This window comes from Patagioenas fasciata, chromosome 1, assembly GCF_037038585.1.
Source record: "Patagioenas fasciata isolate bPatFas1 chromosome 1, bPatFas1.hap1, whole genome shotgun sequence".
NCBI lineage: Eukaryota > Metazoa > Chordata > Aves > Columbiformes > Columbidae > Patagioenas > Patagioenas fasciata.
The window spans coordinates 169,010,164-169,033,595 of NC_092520.1; the positions used below are offsets into that span (position 1 = coordinate 169,010,164).

Genomic DNA, 23,432 nt, shown 5'->3' on the forward strand with positions numbered 1-23,432 from the left:
CCTTCTCTGGAGACATTCAAAACCCTCCCGGACACCTTCCTGTGAGATCTGCTCCAGGTGAACCTGCTTTAGCAGGTGTGTTGGACTACATGATCTCCAGAGGTCCCTTCCAACCCCAATCATTTTGTGATTCTATGGGTGCAGGTCTGAGACCTGTATTTAATCTGTGATGTTACTTTCAGTGTTGCATCCTTATTCCTAAGGGATTCAGAAGTTTGGGACTCTTGACACTTATGTGAAAGGTCACTGACAGAATGAGGAAAACCAGACAGCAGATTCATTATATGCAGGTGCAGTGGGGTTATCCATCTCCAAAGAAAATCTCAGCAGAGAACAGAGCTTTCTTGGGCCAGCCTCAGACTTTTGGATGAGTTCCCACTGGAATTATCCCCAGCACAATGCTCACTGTCTTCTATTCTGAATGTGCATCACATAAATACATACAGGACTGTGTACAGATAGTGTAACAACTATTTTAAAAGATACTGAAAATAAAAAGAGCACGAAAACCACCTTTGGAAAGAATAGGAGAGAGAAAACCATATGCAGCACATGACAATCCCATCACTTAATGCATTTCTGGAAGACATTCAACCCTATGACGTGCAGCATATAAGAACCTAAACAAAACTTACATAACGTTGCATTACATTGACATAGTTTTCTAGGTAGAGGCACTGGCTGCAATTCGTATAAACATACCCATGGAAAAATAATATCTCATCCACATGTACAAGATCTACCAAATAAGAAGAAGTATCACAGCACTTGACAATTATCATCATAACATTTGCTTCATAAAGTGTGGCTAAGAAAAACAATATCCAGTGTTTCCTAAGAAGAAATAGCTAACGTGGGTTGATGTAGTTTTTATTCAATTGTCTTCTGCCTTGCAAGGTAACAACCTTACTCCACAGATACTACACAACACGCTTCTGTGGTGCCCTGCACAAGTCTACAGTTGGTAGCACTGCATATTTTCATTTTGATGCAACACCAGGACATATTTCACATTGTCCTAATTGTTAGTTTGCCCCATGTAAAGCTATATTGGCAGCATTTAAATCTCAGCCTCCCCAACAGAAACTCCAATTAACATTTAAGCTATGAAAACTAATTTTAAAAGTGTTATGGTGCAGCTCTCAGCCTGCTAAGCAAAAATTCAGAACATCAAAACTGCATGTTAAACATGACAAAATGGAAAGTGGAGATCACCAGCAGCCTGATCTGTAAACATATCTAAGTCTTTTTGTTCCTGACAAGTAAGAACTAAGCTTTCATTAAAAACCTAACCACCATAATTGTCGGTAAACTTGTATATTTGCACACCTTGGAAACAGGCATCAGCCCAGCCTTTTGCTGAGAATTTAGAAGCATAGTTTCCACTATGTTCCAGAGCCTGTAAACTTTAAAAGAAACAAACAAACAAACAAACAAACTTCTGCATCAGATCCTACTGAGTTCATTAGAGTGAACAAGGGTTCAACCCAGTGAGCAAGGGTTGAGCACAGCATTCTTCTCTTCTTTTCATCTTTTTCCTCATGTGATGCAACAAAAGACATTAAAGGCTTCCAGACAGCTTGATCTAAGTGGATAAAAGGAACTGAAGAAATTTCTGCTACTACAATACATTCGTCATAAAATAATTTTGATTTCCCCACCCCTTGACTGCTCCTGTTCAGTCCAGACACACATGCTGCTTTGGACCCTTGTGCTACCTCAGCAACCTGCTCAGACAATTCTCTCAAGGTGTGTCTGGATTGTAGGAAGCAGAAGTGTTTTGCAAATCTCAGGTGATGTCTTGTCTGGCATGTCTTGTCTTGAGCTGGGGCGTATCAAGACTCAGGGCCACTTGTTGGCATCCAGCCTGTAAGGAAAGAAAAGTGTACAGATTGCTTTCTTATCCTTTTTCCTCCACAAACTCTATTTTCTGTAAGAAGAAATTGTAGACAGGCAGAGTGGGAGGGTATCACAGTGTGGTCCAGTAGGTATTCCCATGAAACCTTAAAAGAAATTAAATAATAAGATTCATCCTTCATAATGGTGCTTATCCATGATTTCCCACATCTTTAAAGGAATAATCACTCTACAAAGTTACAGGCAACAACATCATTAAATTTTGTCCACATGCCAACCTTCTGCCACCTCGGCTACATGCAGGAGTCCTTCCCACCTACCTGTTTTGTACATGCACTCCCTGGGAAACTCTCCATGTTGTCCAGACTGAGAGCAGAGCTCCCTTGGGATACAGTTGCATGGACATGCACAGGGCGGTGTGTGTTGTGATGGCCACATACACACACCCAGAAATGAAGAGGATCAGAAAAACCACACATGTACACGGGAAGGGATCTTCTCTGCCACTGCAAGCAAGGGTACGCTGACCCTTATCTCAAAGACTACAGGGTGTCATCTTAAGCCTACGTCAGGCCAAGCATTTTGGTCTCAATCACACGATCAAATTATGGCACCTTAACAACTTACAGCCTGTCAGATTAACCATGCCAGCTACCCATGGGCATGTTCTTAGACTGCCCCAAATATGAGGTGATATGGCTTATCTCAGTATCTTCTATAGAAGCTTAAGCTAAGTCACATCACCTTAGCACTGCAGTAGGCTGAGTTCACACACCTGGACAAGTACCCACCGTTAATAAAGCTCTTCTGAACTTTATTAGCTCAGGGACATCTTTTCAAGCCACCATAACCGAACCATGTGCTGAGACCTTAGTAATTGATTGCAAACACAAATAATGTTCATATTGAGCCATGCAAGCAACCATTTATAAACTGGACTATGAGTAGGAGGATGTAAAGGGTTGATAAACAGATACTAGGATGTTAGTATTGCTCATTTTGGGATAATGTCATTCACTTTGCGGTTAAAACTGCACTTCTGTTTTCACCAAGCTGTAGAGGTCATTTTAAAATTTTAGTTTACTGATAAATAAATCATCCTGAGAACATATTTAGATGTGTATCTCAAACGGCATTCCTAATTATTACCATCAAAGGTGAATGGCTCATTCACTTAGATCATCTTTTATAAAGTACAGGCACTCTGGGGTCCCTGCCCAGAGCACCAGCTCAGAACAGTTCAGTACATTATCCACACAATATGAAAGTCAATCCATGATGAACATTGTCCTTGTGAACCACCCCTTCACTATTTGGGGCGGCAGAGGTGGAGAGAGGTTCTCTTGGAAAGCTCATGGGTTGTTTTCATAATTCCCTGTTCTGCATTCCACAAAAATCAGAAATATTTTCACTCAAGTCAGGAATCACCTGTACTTACATTGGGATGAAACACACTGCTGCTATTATAGAGGAACATGTTTGGCAAGCTTAACTATCAGCAGCATTATCTCGACAGCTTCTAATTCTATACCACTAGCTCAAAACGTTATCAGCTGTTGTATTTTGGATGTGCACTAAAAAGCTACCAGATACTTATCACAGTAATATTTCTAGCACACAGTTAGCAAACCCACCTACGTAAGTATTCAGTCTGCTGTTCCTACCATGTAGCAAAGTCCCTACCTACAGCATATGAAAGCTCTGTCATGTGCCTTAAGCATAAGCTTTAGTTTACATCACTGGGAGGAAAGTCATACCCATACAACTCTGCTGGTTGAATTCATCATTTTGCACTGGTGTGGCTGCAATTATTCGAGCTCTAGTGCAGATATATATGGTCAGACTTATTGCATTCCAATCTAGACATTTGAAAGTTACATGTCTAAATCCGATTTGTGTTAAGCACTCTGTACAATCGATGGAGAGGGACTGACACCTCCAGGGTTATTTATCTGATTAATCTCAGATTTTACACACATATACTGAAGGTACTATTTCTCCCATTGACTAAAAGGAGGTCCAGGACACTTGACAAATTAATATGTGCCTAAATTGGGGAAGATGGACACCATATATAGCATCAAAGAGCTTTATACGGGAGAGTTTATTTTCCTTCTCAGATCAGAATAAGGTATGTCACTGTAAGCATACCCATTTAAGTATACTTCATCCCACTGGGATGTGGGCTGGTTAGAAGTACAGTGCTCTGAAAAAAATTTCCAGTGCAAAAAAATTCTGTGGTATTTTAAAATGCCTGTAGCTGGCCTCTGCCAGTGGAGAAAAAGGCAAATAGCATACCCAGGACTTTCCAAACCCCAATCTTGAATAATTTATTATTTGAAAGAAAGAATTTACATGACCTACAGTAACTCAGTCAACAGATGTAACTTGCACATACTAAATTTTCTTCTGCATCTTAAAAAAAAAAAAAAATGAAGAGAAAAAAACCCCACACAATCTCTCACTGTGACAACTCCCTAGACCCAGCTCCTTTTCCTCACTTGCTCTACGTCACTACATTTTTTATTGGGATCCTTCAGTCTTTTCTACCAACACTTCACCTTACCACAATGCCTTTTACCTTTTTATCAAAGTCTGTAAAGACAGGGGCTGAAGATAGTTTTCCTCACTAGCTCAGAGGAAAAGGCGATGTAGTTAAAAAACAGTGAGCTAATAGTTAAGAGTTCAGTGTTTAGCTATTATAGCTGGGCTGGCTGTTGTATCTGGGCTGGTCCCCTAGGAATTACTTATGTCTCCTCTGCAGTGATACGATGTGGTCAGGGTTGTCCCTCCTGTGGTGGTGAGAGTCTCACGGCAGAGGCTCCCTGAGGTATTATCACAGCCTAGCTCGTGTTGGTGGCACAGGCTGGACCTCCTGGCCTGCAGCGAAGGTCCCACCATGGCCGCATTGCTGTGACTGCACACAAGGCAGCTGGAGTGCACCTGCCGCAGGTGTGGCTGCCTGACTCATTATCGCACCTCTGGCCACGCTCTATACATATCCATTTTCTTTTCAGCATACACTTCTATAGTGCTCTCAACAGTTTTGAGTCTTTCTCTTTCCCCGTGAAGAACAATCAAGAAATGTTAACTACCTCCAAGCTGAGGAATTACTCTATAGGAAGGTCTGGCTTCTTCCTTCCCTGGCTGTGAAGGGGCTCCTTATTTTGTGAAGAGGTACCTTCTGTTCCTACGTGAAGTCCTCTTGTTCTCCTACTGTGTTTTTTTCCACCAGAAGTCCTTTCTTCCTCTTCCTCTCACAGAAGCTTCTCATTCCCGTTCCTGCCCTAGGACGACCATCTCTGCACCACCCATCTGGGGCAGGTTCAGATCCCACCTCTCCTCTTGAGCAGATTCCCTGCCAGTGTTTCTCTGTTTTCATCCTCCTAGCACAGCGAGTGTTCTCCACAAAAGCACAAACTGACCAAAGAGTCAACAGCCCTTTTGCACTTTCAGCTTTCTCAAGGCAAGTGAGCCTCCAGCTGCCCCTTGAATTTTATTTCACTTGTCAGGAACAGGGAGGAAAGAGGAACCGATGGTCTCAGGTTCATAAACAGAAAAGCAGATTGTTTCCAGCACAATAAGGAGCCAGACATGGGCTGCTCCACAAAGGCCGCAGTGACCAGCATGTGAGCAGGATTTTGCCTCAGAGACCTCCAGGTGTTTCAGCTCTCTAATCCAATGCCATGCGAAGTACAGCTAAAAGTTGCATTTTTTTAAGTGTTAAAACCAATCAACAAACAGCTGAAGAAATAAGAAAAATCCTACATTCCCAGCAGCAAATAGATCAACTTCTGTTGTTTGTCATAATGTACTCTCTGTTCCATTGCCTGCTCCAGAAACCAAATACCTCATTTTATTCACATTTCTGAGATACTTTATCCACCATAACTTAGTATTTTCTTAGCACATAACTCTGTGAAATATGATCTCTCTTTCTTTTCATCCTAGTTGACTGATTTTTCATGCTTTAATTAGTCTGAAGAGAATGATGGAGTACTCCAGTTATACAGATACACAGTTGCCATGCATGAACTCAATTTAATCAAGATATGGAACTTCTAAGCAGTCTATATTTTTCTCGCTAGAAAATAATAAATACAAGAAGCATCAAGGTATTTACATCACCACAAAAAAAAAAAAAACAAAAACAAAAACAAAAACAAAAAAAACCCCACATATTTATGACAGGAAGGATAGAATTCATCTTTTCTTACCCAGGATTTTAAAACTCAGATGCCAAAGTGTAAGGTGGTCATTCTTGCCTCAATGTGTAGTCAGGGAATATACTGAGTACCTCTTCCAGACGAATCATCTTGTCCTAGCTTGTGACTGCCATCAGTTTCATTGCTTTCTGGAAGTCAAACTCTCTCTCTTTTGACTGCAAAGAAAGCCAAGGAAGGCCAGTTTAGATTTGGATGTATAATTTTTAAGTAACTAAAACAGAATGAGTTTTTATTTGATTTGAAAGCAACTAAATAATTCTGAGGTTTTGAAATCTCTTTAATAAAAAAAAAAAAGAGAGAGAGACAAAAACAAACTCACAAATCCAGTTACCTGAAATGAAATAACAGAAATCAGGACTTACATGCCTGCAACATCTGGCTGAGCAGTTATCGAAAACAACAGTATGATGGTGGGTCTGAGACAACAGCTTTCATGTCTGGAGCAGCAACAAGACGGCACCTGGAGGAACCAAGAGGAACACAGACCCACTGACTCTGGAAATCACCAAGACTTGTCCTGCTAACATATCATTCAGAACAGCAAGATCCTAAATGAAGTTTTCATAAGCATTTATAAAATGCAGTTCCAGCCAATTAATAGAATTAGTTAAATCACAGCAATCAAACTGCATTATTTCAAGACATGAAAAATTAAGTGGTGAGTGTGTCACCAAGCACCTTTGTTCTTTCTTAAATCAGAAGCACACTCCAGAGAAAAAGGCATTGGCTTTGCTTTCGAAGAAATGCCTCACATAATGCCTCTAAAGCTGTGAAAAAAGAAATGCAAGCTCCTTGTATAAGAGTCTGAAGTGGGGAAAAAAAGGTCAGAACTCCCTAAATATGGTAGACAATCTGTCAAAAACTCTGCAAAAATCAAATATTTTAGGAACAGAAGGCACATTTCTTCCAAATGGCACTTAATTCATTTCAGTGAATCCACGGAGATGAAAGCTACAACATACTGTGGGAGCAAAATCATCAAGTAAGTTTACAGCTGGAGATGCCTGAGATGCCTGAGACAAAAAGTTCCAAAGAAAATCCAGAAAGGACTGGCAAAGCCAGCTCTTCAAATTCACTAATATAATGCTAACAGCACTTCTGTTATTACATAATGGATTTTACAGGTATTCAACCATTATTTTTTTTGGGAAGATTCAGAACTATTTACTATCTTATGATACTTGCAAATGTGGGAGACGGTTAATTAAACAACAGGTTTCAGCTATATGGTTCTGATTTCAGTCATGACTAATTACTCAACTTTATCTGTTGAAAGCCAACTGTTATCTTACAGAAAGTTATTGAAACCAGTTAAAAAAAAAAAATCTCCATTTGCTCAGCCAATCTAAATATCAGATTTTTTTTTCCAGAATCATAAAAGTTGATTTACATTATTTTCCTGGGACTGAAAAACAATGCTGTGGGCAAGCATGGTATTAAACATGGTTTACTTCACAGCAGGAGAATTACACCCCAAACACTATAAGGCTCTTGTAACATTGGAGTCAAGCTGATTGTGTACTGATCCTCTTCAAGATTTCCATTGTTCAGAACTTTTTCAGATTTGCAAGATAGATTTTGATATATTTCAAAAACAGTGTTATAATGCATAGTTCTGCACTGCGATTAAATTTATCCTTTTCTAATGAAGTGAGAGATATGAACTTCTGTTCCAAACTGCGGTTTTTCTCTATTTTTAAGCATAAGCCCATCATTTTTTGAGGTAGCTAAAGACTGTCAAAGGCCACCAGTGCTCCTTACCCCAGGTGGGTTCCCACATGGTCCTGCCTAACCTCTTTTCTGGTTCTGCTGTGAATAGGAATATTTTCAAAGGAATTTTTATTATTTTTATATTCAAGAGAGACTTGGTGACTTTCTGCCATGCAAAACATTATGTACAAAGTTCAATGTAATTTCTGAAGGGCAGGTAACTATCTTTACAATATACCACTTTCTTTTCCTTTTCCTCTCCATTCCTCTCCTCTCCCCACTCAAAATCATGCTGTTGCTTTACCTTCCTACTGTGATGAACTATGACAGTGTTTTGAGAGTGACTGCCACACAATACAACCACACACATTTTTGTTGTGCTATTTACTCCATCCAGATGTAATGTAATCTATTTTTATGGTATTTGGAAGTGGGTTGACATTAAAGTGAATGAACAACTGTTAATGACAGTTGACACAAAACTACGCCTGTCTTTATCATTCATGCTGGTCAGTCTGATAATATTGATCTGATTACAGGACTATACTAAAAATAACGAAATTAAATAACTACCTGTTGCCACATCCTAAAACTTGCATAGTTAGGAATTTATGAGCTGCTACACAAAGCATCTTTGAGCTCTGAAGACTCTTCTCACCAAAAACCCTGCAGAACCTCCTCACAGATTTCATAGGCAGAAAGTAGAGGCAGGTAAGATGGGCTGAATAAAAGCACTGGGCAGGATTCATGTACTAATGGACCGAAAAAAAAAAAAAAGCTACAGAAATGCAAATTATTTTTCTTCTTTTTATATGAAGAGCATAGATTTCAGTCCAATACTTCGTGGATAGGCTCCCTCCCCCTTGCCCTTTATTCAGAGCAAATACTTATTATAATTCAAAACTAACAGCTGACCTTCCTTGTCATGATTTAAGGGATAGCAGCTTCTCTGAACAGGACTGGACCACCATGCATGTTTGTTGGTGGTTTTTATTAGTCTCAGATCATAGTTTTTATTTAGCCTCTCTTACCCATTCATGTCATTTTTGCTTCCTCAAACTAATTTTTTGCATTCTCCTCCCTTCCTCGTGCTCCTTACACTCCCTGATACTGGTTTTATCCACATATTGACTCTGCTTCTCACTCACTGTGAATCCTCGGTCCTACTTGTGTCTGTGCACCTACTGACTCTGCTGGCTCTGACGCTCTGGCACTCTGTCCTGCTCCACCTTCTCCCCCTGCATTTCCTTCCTCTCCTCCCTCTAATGATTGCTTTCCCAAAATTCCAGTCATTAGAGCGGTCAGGAACAGACAGCGTCACAACCACATGGAAAAACGTTTCATCTACTTCCCATTTTAAGATAATCTCTGTTCCAGATGGCTATAAGCATTACCTGGTTGTGAACTGCTACTGTGAATTTCCTCTAAAATTAGGCAACAGAGCGTAAGAGCATTAAATTGCAAAACAGAGAGAGAGCAGAAATTGCCATGTTGGTTGTTACCGCTGCTTCCCACACCTATAATTAGCATTGTCTGACAATTCCCATTCCACGGTGTTTATTTAGTTCTGAATACTTTGCCAGATCTCCATCCCCATAGCTTAAATTTTCCAGCTGGACATCTGCTTTAAGAAAGTATCAGTCAAAATAGCGCAACAATGTGTAAGAATGAATCCAAAGAAAAGCCAGCTTTGCTCACAGTTTACTCATATAAAAAAAAAAAAAATGCAGGTAAACTTCTCCTTTGGAAACCTTTATGTCCCCATATCTGGGGACAAAAGTTTGAAGCTTAGCAGGGAACAGCCTTGTGTAAGAGAAGACCTTTTTCTCACATACACGGCAGGAGAGGAGGTGGGCAGGAGGGTAGCCTGGGACAGGAATCTTTAGGATTTAATTTCAAAAATGAGGAAAAAAGTTAGGGTGAACAGGAAAAAGCTCTCTGCACAAGCCAGAAGGATTGAAGCCCACTAGGATACAGATGCCTTCAGATAAGGCCCCTCACCATTCTGCTGTAGCAAACATGACATGGGCAAACTAACCCCCTCCACTCTGCGGAGGGCACACAGGAAAGATGGGAATGCATCCAATTAATCTAAAGGTTTCAAATTGCTTACACAGAGCATCGACATAATTGCCAAGTTGGTGAAGCTGCTTCTTAGTGTTTAAGAATCTAATAAAGTAGGCCTCATACTGCGAAGCATTTTCTATTTGCCTCCTCAGCCCTGTACAGTGGCACACAACAAACCTGTCACAGGAAAAAAATAAAGAAAGAAAGCTGAAGCTGCAGCAAAGAATTGGGAAATGATGCAGTTGTTTACATTACCTTATCTTCATCTTTCCTGCACTACAATGTATTTGCTCTACAGTACAATCTTTCACTGCAGGAATACATACCATTGGTTTGCAAAGACCCTGTACCTCATTCAGTGCACACAAGATCCTACTCGGAGATGCCTTCCAGAGAAGACTATTGGCCCTTCAGAATTACTGTAGAAGTTGTAAAGTGTGTGGTAAAGTAGATTTATATCTTCCAGAAGAGAAAGGATCATTCCACAGCTGAACGCTTCCAAGAATAAATGGATTCTATATTTGTCTCTGCCACAGACTTCCACAAAAGGTACTTTATGGGCCTGCGTTGTTTCAGTGATATGTATAGCTCCCTAGTACATGTAAAGAGCAAAGTGCCTGTGGTTAGTGAACCCCTTGACTATGCTTGCTTTCATCCTGCCTGCCATCTTGTCCCCAAACGCATCAATTGCGAGCCAGAATCCCTACTACCTAGAACATGCGCCAGCCAGAAACTGGGAACTGGAGATGACTGGACTGCCATGTCCTGGCTCCCAAAAATGTGGGAAGAAGTCAGAGCCTGCAAATACTTTAGCCTTAGAGCTAGAAATAGTAGCTACACTGAGAGCCAGATATCTCCATTAAATAAAGGGTTTAATGACAGCACAATAAGGAATGCATCCTCTACTTTTATCTACCTAACTGCAAACTAATACATAGAGACAAAGCACTCTTAGCATGTGCTGCAGCTGAAACCACCTCTGTTTCTTCCTTCTGGTGAAAATGGACAGCCACTGCATGAGTCATCCTGTAGCAAAAGCATACCTTTTTATGTCAGAACGTCAGGGTCCTAAGTGACCAAGAGACCTTACTGGTGTTGATGAACCTCATCTAGGGCCTCTCTCACCACCCTGCCTATGGCTCAGGACCCCATTTCAGCTCAGCCCAGAGCCATCAGCCCCTATGCTAGCGATGCCATAGGAGTGCCAGCCTCTAGCTCTGCCTCCTTAATGGACTTAAGATCCACACTGCAGCCTTGTCTTCAACCCTGTCTCTGGCCCCGTCTCCTTTTGTTCCCAGACGGGCACCCTGGATGGACCCTGGGCCCGGATCATCACTCCCCCAGTCTGGGGCTGTTGATGGAGCTTGTTACCAGCACCAGGCTCTGCCCACCATGTTTGTCCCCCATGGAAAAGCACCCACCGGCTAGGGCACCGCCTGCACTAGGGTGACTGTCAGCCCCAAGATCCCTGTCCCACAAGGAGAACGGTGCTACAAAGTACGAGATACCCTACGTTTGGGTTCACTTACAACACATTTAACCTCCAGGTAAGAAGCTGTGACAAGAAATATCAGAATATCAGCTTGGATAGGCAGTGCCCAAATCCTGCCTCCCCTGAACGCAGTGTTTATGTCCTTTAAATTCCTGTTTTCTTGTTCTTCTATTGCATAAATGCTCTTCACCGTCTACCAGAATCATCTGGTGACTCAACATCCATGAGAGTCGATGTTCCTCATTCATCTCCCACATACCTTCCCTTTTTGAAGAGTATGAAGTACCACTAAAGCACCTTTTACAAAATGCTTTGGCAGTGCGTCAGAACCCTCCACCCCCAAACACCTTTTGCTTTCAGAAACTGTATCTGAGTTGGACACTGACACCTATAAAAAGCACTCTCTTGAGTGCCATCTGTCAATGAGTCTTCAGCAAGGCTATAAAACAAGGGCACTGACAAACACATGCCAAAACACAATGCATGTCGGTTTGAGCATTTACAAAAAAAATATTCCAGGTTATATAATCAGAGCAGCAATCCTATATGGTTCCTCAGTCTCTTTTGCGTCAACCTCATATCAGAGCTGGCATTTGATGTTGGCTTTGTGCCTTTTTCCATCAGTCAGCCTTGACAAAGGGGCTATCATCTGCCCCTTCACCAGTTTTAACACCAGAGTCAAGATGCTGAGTGGCCAAAACAAGTGCAAACCCTGTGGTGTGATGTAGTTTGAGGTAAGCAGAGACAACAGTTTCCAGGAAAAATGTATCCCAAGCAGACGTAAGCCCACTGAACCTAAAATGTTAGTCTATGGATTAGATGATAGGAAAATGGCCTAACAATTAGGATACTGGGTGTTCAGTGCAAGTCTGCTACTAACATGCTCCGTGACCTTGGGCTATTTGTTTCTCTGCTCCTTTCGTTCATCTTAGCTATTCCAGTTAGAAAACTTAACACTTTCTCCAAATACCTTATTTAACAAATCATGCTACCTTTCTCAGTATTTGCTACATGGTACGATCACCTCCAGTGACTTGGCACATTCCTGCATGGCGAATTTACATAAAACGAGTCCACACCATGCAAATGTGCATAGCTTGCTGGTGGTGGCTGGCTTCTGGAATGGGAGTTGTGTTCTTCCTTGGCAGCAGCAGCAGCAGAGGTTCCTGACTCTGGGCTGGATAACAGGCAGGTGCATGAGGAGCTATCTGGTGTCAGACAGATGCCAAAATATCTGCTTCCTGTCCTCTCCAGGCTAAAAGACAGCAGGTTGGATTTTGTTGTGTGTACCACTGCTTTGGTGTAGCTGCAGTACCGCTAGCAGCTTCCAGCTTTGGGACTCCTGCTACAGCTGACTGCATCCGTACCTGTCTGTAAATCAGTCCACTGCTGTGTTTCCAACAGCAGTCTGACCCTCTACCACTTCGTTGGACTTGTGAGCCCAGAGCAAACTCATCCAGCACTTGCTCAGGAGTGCAGGCACCACCTGGCCCTGCGTGGTGCAGTTACAGTCCCATGTTCACCTGTGAAACCCTGGAAAAAGACAATCCTCCAAGAGACCTGGCAAGGCTGGGGGAAAGAAAGCACATGGGAAAGCTGCTGTAATCTCGGCAGCTGAGTGGTGTGAGGAGAGGTGGCACTGAAATGGCAACTAGTGACAGCAGTCTGTCAAGTGGCTGAAATAATCAGCAAATTTGACTAATGATCTCAAGTACCAAGTCCAGCTCCAAAAATCCCCAGTGAAGCTCTTAAAAATGTCATTCTAGCTGAAGACAGTGAGGAAGACAGGTGTGTATTTCCCTGTCTTTTCTGACTGCAAGGAATTACTGTTTTCATCTTTATTCGTATTCTTAATACTGAATGGTCAAGGAAGAAGTCATGAAGTGGAAAACTTGTGAAAACTGTCTCTACAGGAACATTCATTACCTGTACTATTTTCTGCACTGGTTTCATAAGGAGCCATCACTGGGAAAACAAACAAAGTGGTAGGTTGGCATTTGCAGGTCCCAAGACCTTTCCTCAGTGAAACTAACAATGTTGGCGAGAGGATATGATATGCAATGACGTGTTTCTGGCTGTCACTACATCCAGCAGTTCAGGTCTAGGAGTGGAGGGATGAAGATAACTCATGAAGAGCAAAGAAGAGTGAGTTTTAATCCAAGATTTTAGGCCATATGGTATAAAATCAACTATTCAAAACAGAATGGGTAAGTAATTATAGTACACTCCTCCACTGTATTATTTTGCTTTTATTTCAGAATTTCTCTTTCCTAAAATAGAACTTAAAAAACCCCAATACTTTAGATACTTGAGGATTTACAGCTTCTCTCATCTCCTGTTTTGTTTAGAGCCTTTTCAGAAAAGTATTAACAATAAACAGTCGAAAAGAGGAGATGAACTGGGAATTCAACCACTAGTCCCAAAATAGAAAAGGAAGAGATAGTAGTCTTGTTTCCTGACATGAAAGATCCCAGGAGGGAAAGCGGCAGGCTTAAAAAAGAAAAAACCTCTTCCTTCCAAGACATTTTTCAGATTTTCCCCAATTTTTTTGAGACCAAAATATCATCAACATCAAATCATTCTCCCCAACACTTCCGCATTAAAACAGCATTTTCTAGTGGAAAACTTCTGTCAAAATGTCATGACCAACTCTATTCAGCAACTCCTGTTGCCATGGAGATCTTCTCAAGGTTGCAAACAGAGCATTAGAAATAATATTTTCTCAGCCGAGCTGCTCCTTGCTTACCCAGCAAAGGAGCGGGACAAGTCACCGCTCCCAAGAGCATTCACCTGTGAGGAGGGAGGGGCAGACCAGTCTGATGTGGAGATTGACATGTTTTCCCCACAGGCTGAGTAATTTTGTGAGATAGTTAGCCTATTTACAAACAGTTATTCCTAACTTTATTTTTAAATTTATCTTCCTTTTCTAGATAAACGTATCTGGGAATCTCTAGGCCCTGAGTAAATGTTTAATAGGGTTTTCCTCTAAAGGTAACATGACAAACTCACCACTCCTACGTCTGCATTTTAAGCTATACCTTTGCCTTTTTACCCTGAAAAATAATTAATCCTACCTCTTTATGCCTCCAGTTTATATGGCCTCTATCTCAGTCTAATTTTAGAGAGCAGGGAATGGTAGACAGCAGATAGCTGTTGAGACCAGGCAGTGCTGGGTGAGAACCAGGCTCCAAGGATAGTAATTAAACTCTTTTTTTTAAGTAGTGCTTCCAGTTTGAACCTTCAAAGTACAGACCATGACTGTCTAGACTTAGATATGAAGTTTCTCAGATAATGACATGGCCTTGCTTGTGTTTGTACACACAGATGCACACACCTCTTTATTCAAATGACAGTAACAGGCTACATCGTCCCTGACCCAATGAAACTGAAGAAGTAGGGTGTTTTAAGCAGTACCCCTTAGAGGAGTTACTCTGGGACATACCTATCCAACAGCAGGTAAGAGCTCCCTTCACTCTATAATACAAGACAGATCCACCTTCTGCTTTCATTCAAGAGGGCTTCCCACTGCTGCCTTTTTGAATCCAGAGATCTTGTGCCCTGTGTCTTTCCTGACAGCATAGTTTTCATGAAACATCTTGATTATCAGCTCCAAAACCAGCTCGTCTCCACCTGTCAGAGAAATGCCCTCAGTATGACTTGCCCTAAATGCATCCAGTCCCACTTCTGGTCTACAAATCTTCAATGGTATGGTAAACTCTCCTCTAAGGCAACAGCAAATGGACCCAGAAGTGCCATGGCCATGGGACATTAGGTGCTCATCCAGTATAAATTCACTCTCCTGGTTCAAATGCAATAAAGCATTTTTGATGGATTAATTTTGCCCTGTCAGATTTCACACCAGATCAAGCACTGCCCATCTTTGCAGGGCCACTGTAAAGCCTGAAAAAACACACAAAGCCGATATTCACACCAGAATGCGTTCAACAGAAACGTTGTCATGTGCCTGTCTGTCATCTGGTTCAGGTTTGTACAACTGTGTGACCCAGGAGGGGGGATGTTGGGCAGGAGCAGTCATGGTACCAAGGCCTGGGGGAATTCACAGTCTGTACAGGAGTGGGGGGATTCTCCCCTGGATTATGGGATTACACTTTGGTTTGTGGAAACTGCTGTTCAGTTGGGCAACTTTTGCTTTTCTAGCCAGCACCACCTTTGGTTTGTTGTCCTCCCAAGGGTGCAGGAAAGGGCCCACACCCCAGCAATGCAGGATAACTGGTTGTACCTTGAAGGTTTGGCCTCAGCCCTCTGAAGTAGTTTCATCACCCTAATGAGGGGTGGACTGGACCACTCCTTGGTGACAATATCTGAACTTTTCAGAACAGACTATTCACAATGATTAACAGAGTCAGTTTTTCCATTTGCAAACCTGTTGATGATAGGATATCACTCTTCAAATTTGTCTTTAGGTTGGAGAATTTTTAGCTACCTGTGGTTTTATAGCTTCTCCAACCTTTGGCCATGCTATGCTTAAGCAATTCAATAAAATGACTTCTTCAGCAACAACTGAAGACAGGAAGTAGGTAATAATCAGTGTGCGTTCAAGGCCTAAGTGGCCAATAGTGAAATAAAATACTTTAACCTGCTCATAGAGTGAACCTAGAATGCTCTCACAATGGCCTTATTGAAATAAATGGTTAAATAGTAGTAGTGCAGGTCCCAGGTCCCTTTTAAGTAAGGCCAAGGAGGCAGTAAGGAGGAAATAAAATGAGTTTGTTCTTTCTAGGGAAGATGGGAACTCTGAAACCATGTTTTCACAGTAACAAATTTTTGGCAGAAACATCTTGTCCTCGAGCTCCACCTTCACCTCCCATTGGCCAAGCACTGTGAAACACCACCCCTGCACCTCCACTTCCAAAAAACAAAACAAAGGTTATTTTTTAACATGGAATATTTCCTTGATCTGGTTTGTGACTTCTGTGTTGGGTGACCGAGGGGCTAGCTCCTTGCAGTGCAGGGGAAGGAAGGTACCAGGAGAAGGAAGCAGGAGCTCCTTTATCTGGCACTACCACCAGAAACCTCATAGTGTGGAACCACAGCCTGAGGTCCCAAACTCTGAGAGGTCCAGCCTCTTGAAAAAAGTCTAACCAACTTCTAAGAAAAAGAATCAGGTCATCCTGTGATGTCTTAATAGTTTTGAATGTGGTACCTTGCTGAAGTACTGAACACTGCTGTGTACAGGTTGCCTGGTAAAGAATCCTGCAATTTATAATTATTTGGGCAACTGTCTCTTGATTAACACTCTTCCTGTGTAAAAAAACAAAGACCTCCCTCTTGTCTGCATTTCAAATACTTATGATGACATGAGAAAGGCCAAGGAAATTGTGAGGATTAATCAAGATACACTTACGAGGAGCAATCAACATATGAGGAGCCTGGATACAATGGAAAAGGGGACCAAGATGCTCTTCAACCATAGTATGATCTAGAAAAAACAAATAGGTAAACTGCATGTGTAGTCTGTTCTTAAGTCATCAAACTACTGGGCAGTAGTTTATCATCATTCCACACAGTTGCCTAAAGCTTTAAATTCAGCTGTATGATCATTATTAAAAAGCACTGTGAGCTGTAACTGCTGTACTCAGCAGATGGTAACCTCTGCTGTGGGATTTTCTAATCCCAGTTTAGGTCATGTGACTAAGGTCAAGGAAAAGAGTATTATTACCAGCCTATCTCTGTCACATCTTTATTGAAGAAATAAACCTACCTTTAGTTGTGTGCACCTGTACTCAAAAAGGGAGTTAATAAGATCAGGAAATCAATCTTCAGTGTTTCCCAATAAAGAGTGTCTGCTTGTTCAGATCTGTCAGGTTTTGTAGACCATTAAAAAATAATCAGTGAGATGAAACGATAAAAGACAGACCTTGGTCCTCAACATGTCCTGTGCATTAAACTCTTTTTGAACATTCCTGCTTGAACTCCATTCTGGAATAGCCTCATTAGTACAGTTTAAGAGCCATTAATTCACCTCGTCAATATTATCAGAAGTTCTCTTCTATAGCTTGCCAACTACTCCCTGTTCAGAGAAAGGAAAAATGCGGCACAATTATAATAAACCAGTTCAGAGATGTGAGCTGCATTAGCACTTATGCTGATAATCACTCTGTGGTTTGCGCTGCAAGCTCTCCTATCCACTGCCCTTACCCTCTTTCTAAGATTTGGAAATTCTTGTGCCCACATAGGACTCTTCGGATGGAGGACTGGGTCTTGTGGGCAGTCTACTGTAAAATGTATGAACAGTCCTTGAATCAAGGATGAGAAAGAGCCTCCCCAGCAGGGAGTTGTCTCCAGCCATCCACAGCCCATCTGCCTTCTAACTTCTACGCACCAGTGGTCACCTACCCCATTTTCAAAGGGTGAACTTAGGTACCTAAAAAGAGGATATGGATTCTCATTGAGACAAGGCATACTCCTACAGCCTAGTATGAGCCACGAGAAAGAAGTAGGGTTCAAAGCTGCTCTGCGGTTCTGTCTGATATTTCACGTAGCTGCAGACTGCTTTGCACCTTACTCTCAAGACACCTGCCTCTCCACAGATGCCCTTGGAGCCACAGGGTCCAACAGAGGGTGGTGAATTCCACCTGGGGAGCCTGGATCCTTTGAGATGTCACTTTGACAATGCTCAAGTCCCCCTGTAGATTTAACCATTGGTATCTAACCAGTACTGCAAAGAAATAACTATCACTTTCAGCTGGCAAAGCTGCAGTAATAAATCCACAATGTATTTTTCTGTTACTCAAATCAGGTAATTTGCTGCTTACGACTGCTCCTTTTGCTCCCTCAAGGCCAGACTTATTTGTTTCCTCTTGATACCAAGGCATTTGCAAGTCATATTCCTCAGGGTCATAAACTTCCCTAATGATTACATTAACAGCATGAAATATCAACTTGTAGGACTGACAATAGTGAACTTTAGGAAACTATTGTCTTTTTGTTTTTTCTGTCCATTGGGAAAAATAAAGTGCTATAGACATCACACTACATGGACCTGTTTTCTTTTGCAGTTTGTTGAACTTTTTGTTCAGCTTTGTGATTATTGAACCAAAAAAAAAAAAAAAGGCAAACAAACAAAAAAAAAACAACACCTGCCATTCTGAGCAAACTCTGAAATATTTTGGTTAAGGATATGAATTTTTCTACTTTGTTACCTTACACACTACTGCTAGACAAAAATAAAAGCCAATCTATGCAGTCAAAAAATTAAATAACCTTGTAGAAATAAAATATCATGCTACTGTACACTTGACAAATAAAGAAAATATTTCAAGATCAACCTCAAAAGATGCATGAGAAAATATTTAGCGTATTTTATCCGTGTTCAGTGAGCAATTTCCTTTCATTCCAGAAAAGCACGCAGCAATAAGGAGACCAACCACACTTGCAATACAAGCTTGTGTCAATTTGTTCACCTGCATATGATAAAGACAGCCACATGAAAGGATAAGGGTATCAACTGGTTGATGATAGAGATTTAAGCCTTCTAAATCACACGGCAAAGATAAATTAGAACTATCTGCCACCTACATCAGATGGTGAAGGAGGCAGGAACACAATGCTCTGGATACCAATTAGTGGTATAATGGATCCAGTATCTCATGTTCTAGTGTGTCAAATTCCAGCAGTGCCAGTGAGATCAGAACAGAAGTCACAGCAAGGTCACTGCGATCTGTCAGCAGGATGGCTTCAGCCAAGTACCGCATCCTAATCCCTGTCTGCTGAGAATCTAGCGGAGGAGAAATGTCTGTCGTTAAAATCCATCTAAAGCAATATCCTCCAAGGGCATCAGGCTGGAAGAACAGCACTACCCAAGATGATAAAATGCAATTTATTTTAACTGTTAAATGAGCAGCTTTTATTTTGATACAGGAACGTGATGCAATCTATCCACAGAAATGGCAAAGAAACTGTGGCAGGGACTTATTACAACACAAACACCTTCAAACCACACACCATGTCCCTGACTTCCAGCTTGGAGGAGCTACCTCTGTATGGATTTGACTATGTCCCCGCTCACCCTTTCCGTAGCTTACCCTGATGAGTCAGTCAGTTCAAGACTTGTGTAGCAAGAGTGCTACACAAATATTAGTGCATTCATCATCCCAGCATCACTTGCCAGGCAGGGAAATAACGTACCTGCTGGGCAACGCATGAGGCACAAAGCAAACACCTTTGTCTTAACTTTTGCCAGTGCTAGAGGTAATTAATCAGAGCTTATCCACATGTGCTGGCCTACCCTGCTACAGTATGCTCGCACTCACAACATCAGCATTCTTCTGTCATGTTTTACGCCTGCCCTGAGGCTGTACACAGCCACAGCGAGCAATGCAGCTGCCAGAGCAAAGACGCCAAGGAATACAACTTCTCTCACCCATCCAGAGTGCCTGGAAAGGAGGACAAAGTCGTACATTTGGACTGTGGTATGGAGCACTGGGGTCGTGATTTTGTAAGTAGATACAGTCCTTATGTGCATGTTACGAAAATAAACATTCTCTTTTTTTTTTCCACATGCATTGAAAATCCTTGATGCTAAAAGAGTAGCTGCCCTAATTTGGTCAAAGTATGTACAAATACAATAGAGAGAAGGACCCACTCCTAGGGATTAGAAGACGCATTAGTCGCATCTTTGTTCTTTCTGAGGTCCGTTGGCTCCTGTTGTTTGCTCATTCTGTCATTAATCTTCTGTCTGTTGAGAATTATTCTTAGAAGGACTTGTCCCCAGCAAAGAAATTTGGAGTTAAATTAAACTTCTAATTATTCATTACAGTTGTTGAAGCAAAGGAGGTGGGTAGGTCAGTTAGTAGAAGACACAATAGCAGCGGTGGTTATGCTGTGCCCTTTTGCAGCAGACTTTTGCAAGCTTCCATTCAGGTAAGGTTTCACGTTGCATCTGGCCAGATCCAACAGCCAGATCTTGCTGCTACACGGGGTGCGCTGCCTCCTCCACCATTCCTTTCCCTGCGTTCCTGCTCCATCTCTTGCATGGTCTTGGCAGCTCAACTGAGCTCATCTGACCCACTGAATTCTCAAAAGAATATTCCCTTTCTTGTGTTGAGTTAGTTTTTTGTGGGTTTAGTGAGCTCAGTTGTCCCATCAAGGGCAAGATGAGTGCCATGAAAGAAGGAGAGAGTTGTGCAGCTGGTGACAGGAGGAAGAGGGGAACAGAGGGAGAAATGAGAGAAATGAGCTTTTTCACAAGACAGTGACCTTTAGATCTGCTGTGCTATACTGTGAGACCTCCCCCTTACATACTACAGCAAAAGAAAAAATAAATCTGTTTATTTACAGTGTATGAATTGATACCTCCCATTTGTATCACGAAAATCTTTGCCTTGCACTGAAGGAAGTCAGGTAATCAAGTGACTGGACAGGGACTGCAAACTACAGAAGCAAACAAAAGATGTTTTTCTTTCAAAAGAATTGCTGACTGGAAGTCTAGCAAGTGAAAAAATTTGTCTTGTTCCTCTCCAGAAGTAAACTAAAATCAGCTAGACAATAGTCTGGTATGTGATATTCTATAGGCTGTCTAAATAGGCAAGTCATTACAACACCTGGCAATTTAGATTTGATCAAAACATAGACACAATGTTTTAAGTCCTACATAAATGTTTCTCAGGTGAATTATCAAAGAATTCACCTGCTGAGAAGTGCTAGTTTTCCTCCTTTTCCTCTGTTTCACAGCTATTTTGAAGTGCAGGATTGAAAAAGGGATTTCAGAACTTGGCAGAGAAGAGTAGTATTTACAACCATAGCAGAGCCACTCCACCAACTTAGAGCTACAGCTGTGGTCATATGGAAAACCTACCCAACAATGAACTATCACTTGCTTTTTCTGCCCCCTCAACCCTAAACCAAACAGTCTACATGGCATGATCAGGATGAATGAAGGAGAAAGTAGGAAATCCATTGGCAAATGGTGCTATCTCCAAACAGAAAGCTGAAGGTGACCTTTCAAGATGAAGCATACTCTTTATGTTTCACACTGTCCTTTGAAACAGGAATCAAGACAACTGCTTCCATCTTCCTGGCCTGAGATGCTGAGTCGTAATCTGTGCTGCTTATATCTTTGTGTGGTATACATCTCGCAGACCAAAGCTGACCTTTTTTCCAGGGCAGGGTAAGGCCACTTACTTCCCCCTTTCTTTCTCTCCCTGTCCCTTTGCTGGCTGTCTGGGTGGACAGGTCTTTGCAGCTGCTGTGCTTGACATGGATACCCTTGCCCTTTGTTACCAGGGAACCCAGTGTACAGCCCATTTCATCACTGCAAGTTTTACCACTGGATTTTCCACCACTACTCTCAACCCCTTTATCTCTCCTCTACCTTGATCTTCAGATCCCCGAACCCTCTGGTCAAACAGCAGCAGCTCGGTGTTCAGTGTTCCTCCTTCAATGCTAAAGTAGCAGGATTTGCTCTCTTCAGCTCAGTCTGACACCAAACACCTGATGTGCTCCTGCCATCAAGCAATTAGTATAAAGAATGTTGGGTTCCTGTGGGCCAACTGCTCTGGTGCTTGAGTTGCAGAGATGAAGGAAAATGAAGACATGTAGGCAGGCTGGGATAACAGATGCTAAGAAAAGGTTTTCTGTCTCCAATTTCAGGCCATTGATGCAAAGAGAGAGCCAGCACAGGTACATAGTGTATGGGAATGAGTGCCCAGAAGGCTTGTGGGTAGGTGTTAAAAGACTGATTACTTCTTTGTACGAGTACATGTGAATCAGTGAATCCACCTGGCAGTAACTGTTGATAAAAGGCGACCAAGGTAGCTTATGACAGTGCTTTTATGTGTGACTGTGACAGGTGCTTTAGATTCAACAGTGCATCCCATGTTGAAGGAGAAAACCCAGGTTAAATGCAGCATTAGCACCTAATGAAGATAAGACCTGAATCTCTCCCAGTAGCTGAGTCTTCCCTCATTAGCAAGGCAGAGAAGCTGAGCAGTAATATTCCTGTCACAGTGCTAAGACTAATTGAAAAGTGAGGTAATCAATTGTTAATTTCATAGCTTCTCTAGCTGCTATAAAAGTACAACTTTGTCATAATCCATTCATAAGAGATTTCTCATTGCGCGAGCACAGATGATTTCTTATGACTTTGCACATCCATATGGAATTAAAATCAGCAGCACAGGAAGTCTGAGTAAGTGAGCATGAAAAAACATCAATAGAAGGGATAACGCCATAGTGTAACAAACACTTATCCACCATGAATAGCTCCCAGTAGAGGAAAGATGTAATTTATAACTCTGCTTCAGTCTCAGTTATAAAGACTGACAAATTAAGAAAGACTTCCTTCGTTTCTGCTGGAATCTTGGTCTTGATGAAGCTATTGAATTCAAATACCAATCACTTGACAGGGTCTTCTTTAGATCTACTCAGGAATTCATTCACTACTTAAAAGCTAGCCCATAGTGACAAAAATAAATAAGATTTTGGTGAATAATTTAAGACTAAGAATCTCTCCTCTAAATTTAGTGAGCACTGTGTTCTATTGTTTATCATGGTGGACATTTATTGGATGGACAAAAGTCCCAATATAGTATGAATGTATTTCAACATAAAATGCCTACCATAAAGTTATTAATATAAACCTATTTTTGAGAGGCTAGGCAGACGGGACAAGCAAAGCCTTCTGAAAATAATGGATGACTTCAGAGTGTGACACCAGCTCTGCGCAGCTCACACCAGTATATAGTTACACCAGATATCTATTTTGCACAGACAGGTCTCATGATAGGTAAGAGTGTGTTACATGATGGACCCATATTGAATGGTGCAAACTTTGGCTTCAATGCCGTTACAGGAAACTGTTCAGCTGACTAGAATTATGTAGCATGTGGAAATCAATCTCTCACACAGGACGTCAAAAGAAAATATACTTTGTGGGTAGCAAGTGTAAGTGCACTGATTAGGATATTAACTTGTATCCCATTGGACTGTAAACATCCCCGATGCTTCCAGGATTCACGTTCTGTCATTTTAACCAGCTGCATTGATAGGTAAGCAAGACAACTCTAAGACAGAGCCTAGAAATATGCTTAAAGATGGATAAGTTTAAATCAAGGTCTGGG

The 23,432-nt window shown here is 41.6% G+C and overlaps 2 long non-coding RNA genes across 2 annotated transcripts in view; both read right to left on the reverse strand.

The window, feature by feature from the left end:
* Positions 1-459: 459 nt before the first annotated feature.
* On the reverse strand, positions 460-6,232 carry LOC139825785 (uncharacterized). Its single transcript, XR_011735986.1, has 2 exons — positions 6,075-6,232; positions 460-1,867 (listed from the first exon to the last, which is right to left on the reverse strand). It is a non-coding gene; the product is annotated as an uncharacterized lncRNA (long non-coding RNA).
* A 213-nt stretch (positions 6,233-6,445) lies between these two features.
* The window catches only part of LOC136102390 (uncharacterized), a 98,873-nt gene continuing 81,886 nt past the window's right edge, over positions 6,446-23,432 (reverse strand). Inside the window, exon 5 of the long non-coding RNA XR_010651434.2 lies at positions 6,446-6,543. This is a non-coding gene — a long non-coding RNA (uncharacterized lncRNA). The remainder of the gene's footprint in view (positions 6,544-23,432) is intronic.